Below are 9,649 nucleotides of genomic sequence, written 5' to 3'. Positions count from 1 at the left end.
GGGTGCAGACCCCTGTGAAAGTCAAAAAGGCACAAGTTTATTCTAAAAAACTCACTTTTGGTTAATTCTAGATGATTCTAGAAGGAATTTTGACGTGGATTAGCCGCTCTTAGGTGATTCATGCATCCCAAAAGAGAAGGAGCTAATCCCTTGATGAGAGGAGCTATCCCTTTGAAGGAGGGCTTTATCCCTTTGAAGGAGGCCCTAGTAACTTCCCTCCATTGCACTATAAATTCAGGCATTGGGTTGGTTGCTAGGGAGGTTAGAAGCTGAACATTTCTGAGGGTAAATGCTGGTGAAATTAAGACTTCCTAGTTGAGCTTGAGAGGAGAGATCACATACCTTTTTGGCTTCATTGGGAAGAGAGTGAAACTTGTCAAAGTAGAGGAGACTTCTTGCTGGACCCTGGGAGGAGTTTGTACAGCGTCAAGGCACAGGTTGTAAAGTTCTTCTTGATTTGAATTAATACAATCAAACTCATTTTTCTCAACAAATTGTCTCATGTCATTTGTTTCATGAATTCCTTGACTTTCATGTTAAATATGTTTTATGATATTGACTTTTCAGGTGCTATTTAATTTGTTTGCTTGTTTGTGTTTGCAGATTCGCGACAAGGGAGCTCATTTGGATCGAAGGAGTGAAGGCTTCCACAAACTTGCGTTGGACCTAAGGTAGGCCTAAAACACTTGTTTGCCTTTGTTTATAAAAGCATATTTAGAGAAAGATAGTGTGTGATTGGTTTTCTTTTCATTAGGTCTTCTTTAGATTCTAGGAAGGTCTATCTTGTCCGCAAGATCGACTTATTCCGTGTGACAAAATGGCGACCATAGGACAGAAAATTGTCTGTTGTTGCAAACTGATGATTCTTCGCATGAAGATTCATCTTCCCTGTATTAGATGACTATCTATGCAGCTTCTGTGTACAATTGATGTCTTTATTTTCCTGAATATATCGCAGCCTGGATGGATGAAACTAGATCCGGGGTCTTCAAAACTCGTTCAATCTTTGCTCGATGTACAAGTCGATCCATGTGAAAAGATGTTCTGAAGTCGAACAAGGAAAGACATCGCCTAATTACCAGCCAATAATATAAGCTGTTAACAGATGCGAGAGGAGTCACTGATAATGATGATGACCCTCAAGGTACTACAGTACAATTCACGTGGTGTGAATATATGAGCCGACATCGAACACCACGCAAAATCTTTTGGTCAAAGGTCATTGATGTAAACCTATCATTGGAAGTGAGAAACTTGCCATTGAGGCATGCAAGCTTCAAAGTACTGAAAGGGTTGTTTCTAAGTCAAATTCTTGGATAATGAGCTGATGTTGACAAGAAGCAACCTGTCGTAGGAGGGCCTTGATGTATCCCACATCTACGATGCGAAACGGAGCAAATGATTTTTTGAGGAGGTGAAAACGATTTGATGATATCAGGTTCAGGAATGGAGGCCATGAAAAATGAAGGGTGGATGTATTGCAGTGGATGAGGTGTTTGCTGGATGGTAAATTCTCTGAATGACTTCTCTTGAACATGTCGGCGACACTGATATGGACTGGTAGCGTTAACCCCATGGATGGTATGGAGGACCAATGGTTGTGGTGAACGGAAAACCCCAACCCAACTCAATCATAGTGATGGAGTGAAAGTGTCATGTTCAAGAGCAACCTGCTACCAATAAAATTCTTCAAGTTTTCTTCCCATTTTTCCCCAGTCATTGCTGACCAGTACCTCTTTATTTTTGTCAAGCTTGAGGAGGTTAACATATTCTTGGTCTATAATTTTCCCTTCGGGCAAACCTGTCGCTATGTTTTAGCGAGCCTAGCGACAGTGAAACTCGTTCTTGTCTGGGTGGACAAGTTTGTCGCTATTGTTTTAACAAGTTTGACGAAAAAGATAACTCGGTCCTTTTCATTTTTAGAGAGTTTGAAAGGGACGAAAAGCAAACTCCAACAGTCCTTTTTCGTAGCATAATCCATTAAGTCTGAAAAAGTATAAAATAATACGAAAGGGATGACTTTTCGATCGCTTTAGCGAGCCGAAGAAGACAAGCGCTCGATCTTTTTGTTTGATAATCCCTCAGGTCCAAAAAGATTAAAATATATAGGAGGGATGGCACTTCCCCTTACTGTAACAAGCTGGAAAGGCCAATAGCTCGACAATATTTTTATATTTAAAGAGTCTAAAATTAGTTTAAAAGAGATTCATTTTTTAGGAACGAGTGGTATTTTCGAGTAGCAACTGGTTCCAAGTAAGTTTGGAACTTCTCAAAACATGGCAGTGTGAAGAGGGTGGTAATCAGAATCACTCGTCGTAGTTGTTCCTCAAAAGGGTAAACAATCAAGTGGAAGCATATGATCGGCCAAAAGAATGGAGGTGATGGTAGGAACACAACCAAGGTTCAAAAAGGCTGATAGCAAGGCAATCACAAAGGTTATTTACCAAAGGTGGATTCATTTTTTAATGAGCTTGAACCAGGAGAAACTATGCTCATAGGCGGGTTTATTTTTTAACAAGCTTGAACCTTGTGGAAACATTGCTCATTTTCCTTTTTATGTAAGCTAGGAACAACCAAACTATAAAGCTAAAAAGCTAAAAAGGCTAAAAAGCTAAAAAAATGAAATTGGTCGTTTTTGCTTGTATAAAAAGGTTTGCATGCTCCCAGCATAAAAAAAAAAAAAAAAAAAAAAAAAAAAAAAAAAAAAAAGTCTTCAGTAACCATATGGAAACTTACTGTGGTTAAGCAGGATGATTTTCTGTTAATACTTAGACAAAACACTTCCTGCACTTTCTCCGCCAAATAGACAAAGGTGAAATGTCACTCGGACCGATCATATAACTTATAAGGAAACTTATCTCTATAGCTGGGTTTGTCCGCAAAATAGACAAGGATGCATGCCCCCTAAGCTTCGTTACATTCACCAGACTACTCGCTGTAATTAGGTGGGTGGAATGAAGGTTCCTTTACGAGATCAAGTGAAAGACTCGACTTGGAACTTTGCTCAGCCTTGTTTCATTTTTTAACGAGGTTGACACCAGTCAATGAACTATCCTCTGGTGACCTTCGATCACAACTCATAAGGGGTCATGAAGGAAAGATTTGGTTCCAATGCCCCTAGTACATAATGTATAACATCACTTAATTGAGTCATGTCAGTCGGATTTTCAACTATGAAAACCTTGCTATGATTGACACTATCAAAATGGTCAGAGTCCTTCTTAATCTTTGATGATGTAGAAGATATCATATGACAGGTTTCCACTGTGGCCACTTCTGCCAAATTACTTGGAGGCGGGAGGGAAAAATTACCTATTAAGGATGAGTCTTTTAGGAGACCTACTCCGACATTCTGAAGCGATTGAGAACTTCCATGGATCAATGGAATGCTTCCAATAGCTTGTGAACTATTGGGGAAAAATGTTAGTTGGTCAACGATTGTAATTCCACCTTGGAAGGGAAATCCAGTCTTTCTAAAATATGTTGACACAACGGCGGCCATAGCATAAATCCAGGGCCTTCCTAGCAAGATATTGTAGTCAAGGTTTCCATCAATAACCTCGACTTCAATTTCTACTGTCTTGCCCCCTAGTTCTACTTGCAAGTTACTTAATATCTGATACGGCATGTATCTTCTTCCATTGAATGCTTTTAATGTCGTTGATGATCGTGACAAGGGTGGAGAGCCTAAAGCTTTCCAGCAACTCATTGACATAATACAGGTAGATGCTCCCTCATCAATAATTGTTCGATGAACAGTTTTGTTGAGGGCTTTTACCTGTATGAGGAAAGCGAGTTTTGCTAGTAACTGAGGTTCGTCTCCTTTATGATTAAAGGCCACTAGATTGGAATCCGCTGGGTCAATCCCACCTATCCCTGATAACAAAGCCTGTTTTTGGGAGGGGAAATTCTGCAGTACTTCAAGTGTCAACATAGCGGATGGCTATTGGGCCAGATCTTCCACTATATTATAATTTTGTGCTACTCGAGCATGAGGATTAAACGTCGATTTATGTACTACTCCCTTAGGCGGTTTTATTGTTAATTCAGGAATGATTGGTGAAAAACTTCTGGCGAAGTTGTTGTCGAACTACCGGGTTGATCTGTAGCCTTGCTGTTCGACGACTGTGGATTCCCATAATCTTTATTCCTTGTTGATATCAAAGCATCATTTTGCTATTTTGAGATGGATAGCATAAGCACTTGGGATGTGGAAGCATGATCACTAGCAACCAGATTAGTTTCTGGGTTTGGAAATGGACGAGACAATACCACTGAGGTATTGGAAGTCTTTTTGAAAAACTTCGTGACCTCAGCTTGATGTGGACAATCTCTCGTGTAATGGTCCTCATCACATATGAAACATGGCTAATTAGGTTTCTTCTTACCAGTAGGGTTTCCAGAAGATTTCTCAGGAGTTGAATCTTCCTGTTTCTTCTTTTTTTTTGTCCCTTTCTTCTTGCCCCCTGGTTGCTTAAGATTTTTGCCTTTATCGGCTGACATGGCATTAACCTTCGATGCAAGAGGTTCTTCATCTGCTTTTTGACTAGAAACCGCACGGGCTTTTTTAGATGTAGCCTTTGCAGTTTTCGTGCTTATTGTACCTATCATGCCATCGCCGACATGAGAGTCCTTGTTTGATTTAGGAGGGGGAGGAACAGAAAATTCCGGTCTAGGAGCGTCAAGAATTTTGTCGTAGAGCATGCCAGACTGAGTATAGATCAAGTCTAAATATTGTGCACGAGCAATGACTTGCTCTTCAGTGACAACTCCTCCCTTAGCCACATCCTCTGTAATAGAGGGTAATAATGACTTTATAAACCATTCAGCTAAAATCTGATCAGGAACATACGTCTTTACCATTCTTCGACGACACCGCCACTCATGAATATGATCATATATGTGAGTGGCGGTTGTCTATTTAAAGTTGGTAAGGAGTTCTGTCCCTGTTTCATACCTTATGGGTAACTGAAAATGGGTTAAAAAGGTAGTGGCAAGGGTGCTGAAGTTATCAAACAAAGCTCTAGGCAATTCAATATACCATTTTGCTGTTGGACCAGTTAACGTTCGTTGAAAAAGGTGAAGCCTAATCGAATCATCATTCAGGGTGTTGGATGAACACCACAAATGGAATGTCATCACATGATTCGATGGATCTTCACCTGGATTTCCATTGAATTTAGGAATATCAAAGGGAAGTTTATGAGGAATCGCAGGCCACCAAGGGGTGTAAGCAATTGGATCATTCATCAGCCGATTTAGATCTAGTAATTCTAGAGTTGCTATAAAAGGCAACTGTTGATTCAGGTTAGGCGAAGCATACCCAAGGTAAGATGGAATCACCTGAGCAGTAGGTCTTTGCATACCAGCATAATGTACTTGATGTTGGTAACTTTGATAAGGTTAATGGGCATAACCATTATAGTATGGTTGTTGATAACCATTTTGGAAATGCGGTTTCCCGTTACTTACAAAGCCTTGTTGCTCAGGTCCTTGGTATGATTGTTGGAATTGCGGTTGTTGATATTGCACCAGCCATGGTTGTTGGACCATTTGCTTTTGTCCAATACTGGATGATTGACCAAGATACAGAGTGATAGTACCTGTTTGAGCCTAAGTCATTCCAGGTAAGGAGACACTAACCTGATGTTGTGATTGAATTGCGGAGATGAGAGGCTATTGTATTGCAACCTGAGAGACTTGAGGTTTACATACAATAGGTAGCGCTTATACTTGCAATATAGTCACAATAGCAGGTGTAGTGGGAATATTTGACACAGGATGGACTGGTTTCATTGAATATACAACCCTTGGTTGTTGAGGCAGTATCGGTACCCAACCGCTTGATGCAATTCTAGTTTGACCTGAATCTTGTTGTAAACTCCCATATGGTTTTTCTCCAGAAGGGAACAATGAAAAAGCATACTGCCCCCATATGGTGGAAATCTAGTGCTTAAAGGGTAGATCGTCCTTTGAAGACACATTGGATCAACTTGTTGAGTTTCAACATAAGAAATACCAGATGAGATTCCGGATGAAGGAATAGGAACAGACCATGTCGTCAAAACAGTCCCTGAGTGGACTCCGACTTGTTGTTGATAACTAGTTGGGATAGATGGTATACCATCAAACACTGTATGGTAGCAGGAAGCTCTACCGTAGCTATGTCAGTTGACACAGTCCTAGATGTTGATGGTTGCTTAGACATATTTAGTCTATCCAAAATATTTCCTAGCGATTCGACAGGAACTTGCGATGAATGATGATTAAAAGAACTAACTTCTGTAGTAGAAGGATATAAGTGGATCCCAATTCCAAAATGCACTGGAGTACTGGGTGGAAGATCCTCTACTATCTCTTCTATGGCAATCAATCCAGGTGGAAGAGGTAGACTGTCAGGTCCGTAAAATATTTCTGGAGTCAAAGAAAGTGTAGCTTCTGCAGTAACAGATATTGGAGGGGTGACACCTTCTGAATTCTGGAACTCAACTTCTAGATGTTCAGGCAAGTGAACTTCAGTTTCTGGATCAGTCCTAGGTGGAGCTACTTCAGGAATAGAGGTGTCTACCATTACACTAGGATCAGTTCTAATGTCCTCTTGTAACTGCGGAACTTTTTCTGTAAAGGCAGATGTACCAGAGATAATTGGAGTAACTATAGCCTCTGACGATGTTGAAACACAAGTTTCAAATAAATCAAGTGAATTGGACTCAGTTAAATGAGACCGTTTTGCCCGAGATGGTTTCGTTTCTAGAGTTAAAGACGGTTGACTCGCTAGTCTCCGTGAACGATGGGGTTTTGATTGACTTTCTTCCACAATTGCGGATTACTTGATCAACTCAAAAATTAAAGGGGAAAAAAGTTATTCCGATTTAAATGAATTTTAAGACACTTTGATGCAACTTGCTTTTTCAATTTTTAAGAGTTGAGAAAAAACTAAAGGTGACTCTAGTCGCCTTCGATTTTTAATAAGCCTGAAATGACAAGTGCTCAGATGGACCTTTTCTTTTAAGGAGTCGAAAAGGAATGAAAGTGACTACTCTAGAAATCTAGACAGAGGGATTACCAAATCGATCACAAAACTGCAAAATACACCTTGGTGATAAATGATAGAGAAATTACCAAGGACTTATGTATGGCAGTCAATATTCCCGAATGTTGTGTTCAGTGCATTGCGATCGATAGGGCGACAGACACGACTTCCTAAGGATAAATGATATCAACCTATTGTGGTCTCCCAATATATACTCGACGGTACGGGGAGCACAAGTCCGTACTAGCACTTTTCGTATCAAAGAGGAGGAATCACCCAACCTTCGATGAAAACGATAGTTACCAGGTTTTACGACGCCGGAACACGTCTCTAGCCTAGACTTCTAGATGTGTTGTGTTAGGTTCCAAAGCATTTTTATGTTCATTGAGATTTATTTTAGATTTGATCTTGCTTAGAAGTTTGTCTTTCAACGTTCACCGCATGATGTAGATGTAAAATTCCTAAACATGCAATCTAAAATGATAAATAGTCATTTATGTTCTTTTAGAAATGGAAATCCTAGCTACAAAGGAAAGAAGATAATGATTTTTCTTTCAACAGAGAGCATAGAGCACACACTAAATGCACTTTCCTAAATCAAATTTCGCATGCAGTCAAAATGCAAATGCACATGCATGTATTTGTTTTCTACTTCCTTAATGTGTGAATGCCAAAAAGGAAAGCTAAGTACAGATCTGAACTATTTTCCTTCAAAGCGACATTTCAACAATTTCTTCTCAAAATGAAAGGAAGACTAAGACGACACTTTTCGATTTCGAATTGAAAACTGTTTTCGACACTTCAAATACTAATGATTCAAATCAAGTACAATGAAAAAAGTACAATCAACTATCTAGAAGAGGAAGACTTTATGACACTCTTCTTTAGATTCAAAATGACCATTACGACACTTGCATCAAAAACGACAGTTCGATTAAGCTACTTTCGACAAAGGAAGACTGTAAATGATTCACAAATACACAAAAAAAATTACAATTCCTAACTGATGGAGGCTAAAATATGTGAAGGAAGAAGGTTCTAGCAAGAAGATACTGATCATGAACAGCAAAACTACTTAATAGAGCTGAAAACAAGGAGAAAAACACCAACTTTCAGAGAAGAAAACAGTATCACTCAATCATCACACCTGCAACACAGGGAAACAGGGATGCATCTCACCTGCAACACACAAGAGGTGTGATGCATCTAGGTTTCACAGTTACAGATAGTGCGATGGACCAGGGAGCGAAACTGAGCTTGGTTTTTGCTCAAAATTTGCAGCTAAGTTCAGTGATTTAGGCTGAGTTATGATGGACAGTAAAAAAAAAGCATAGGGGTAAGATCTTATGAGGTTCTGAGCTACCACAAGGGAACTTAGAATTCTTTGTAAGTCAGATGTTCAGTTCATAAACCAACCCGGAGATTGACTGAAGCAGCATTCATCTACTTCGCAATTGCATAGCAAAGGCGTTTCGAAGGATAGCTGGCTAACTTCAGGCTCCGTCTGTAGTTTATAAAGCAAGCAATAAACAAACAAAACAAACTATTCATTCCCCAATGGAGTCGCCATTTTTTTCAGGGAAAACTAGTGTCGATTCAAACTGCTAGTCCCACTAAGATGGGTAGGTATCTTAGAAACAAAAAATGAAAGCCTTTCGAGAGTTCCTTTAAGTGTGATAGATTAGAGGGAAGAAAAGATGACCAACTTGGATCTTCCGCTTTGATCCTAGCTTGATTTCTCCTTTCCTTGATAGAATTTGCCACTCCTATCCTACTTGTCCCGCTTCAAAGAGTACCTGTAGAGTCAAGGTAACAGCAAACCATCAAAGCATCTCCATCTAAAACATCATAAATAATGCGAAATCAGAAACACATTGACCATACAATTGCATTCATAAACAATAAGATTCATAAACACACGATTATATGGAGGAAAACTCAAAGAACTTTATTAATAGTAGTGAAAGAGAGGATTACAACCCAGCTGTCTGATCCAGCATCATCCTCCCAGTGTAGAAGCCCTCTTCACCTCATGAACAAGCAAATCACCCAACAATGCAATGTCTCTTCTCACAGATAAACCAACAGCACTTCCTTACAAAATACAAAATTCCAGCCTCTAGATCTCTCAGATGAGGGATCCATTTATAGATGTCTTGCAAGGGTGTGAGTCAGCTCTAGATTTTTTATTAGTGTCATTCCACTGATAGTTCTTGGTTCCACTTGGAGATTTCATTGATCTCTTACTCATCCCTGGGTGAATTCAGAGAGGCAAGTGTCACAGGAGAAGTTTCTGGAAGATTCCATGATCATCCACTTAGCAAATTGTCTCTGCCATTTGTCTATTCTCACTCATCGCACCCCACAGAAGGCCATTTCAGTATGCATCACACTTGGCTAGTGTTGTAGCCAGTATGCATCACACCTTGACCATGGAGCAGTCAGTATGGTCCAGTTTTGGCCAGTTCTTAGTAGTTTTTCAGGTGAAACTTCTGGGAAATGATGTAATCAGTTGACCATTATAATTTAGGGTGTGAAACAACACTTTTAGGGACTAAAGAGCCCTTAGTTTATGGACATATGAGTTTAGGGTTGCAGTGCCCAAATATGTCTATA

This window comes from Pinus tabuliformis, chromosome 8 (genome assembly GCF_031772625.1).
Source record: "Pinus tabuliformis cultivar Carrire ecotype Pingquan chromosome 8, CPIR1, whole genome shotgun sequence".
Taxonomy (NCBI): Eukaryota; Viridiplantae; Streptophyta; class Pinopsida; order Pinales; family Pinaceae; genus Pinus; species Pinus tabuliformis.
The sequence above is the reverse complement of the archived record's forward strand: the minus strand, read 5'-3'. Positions refer to the sequence as shown.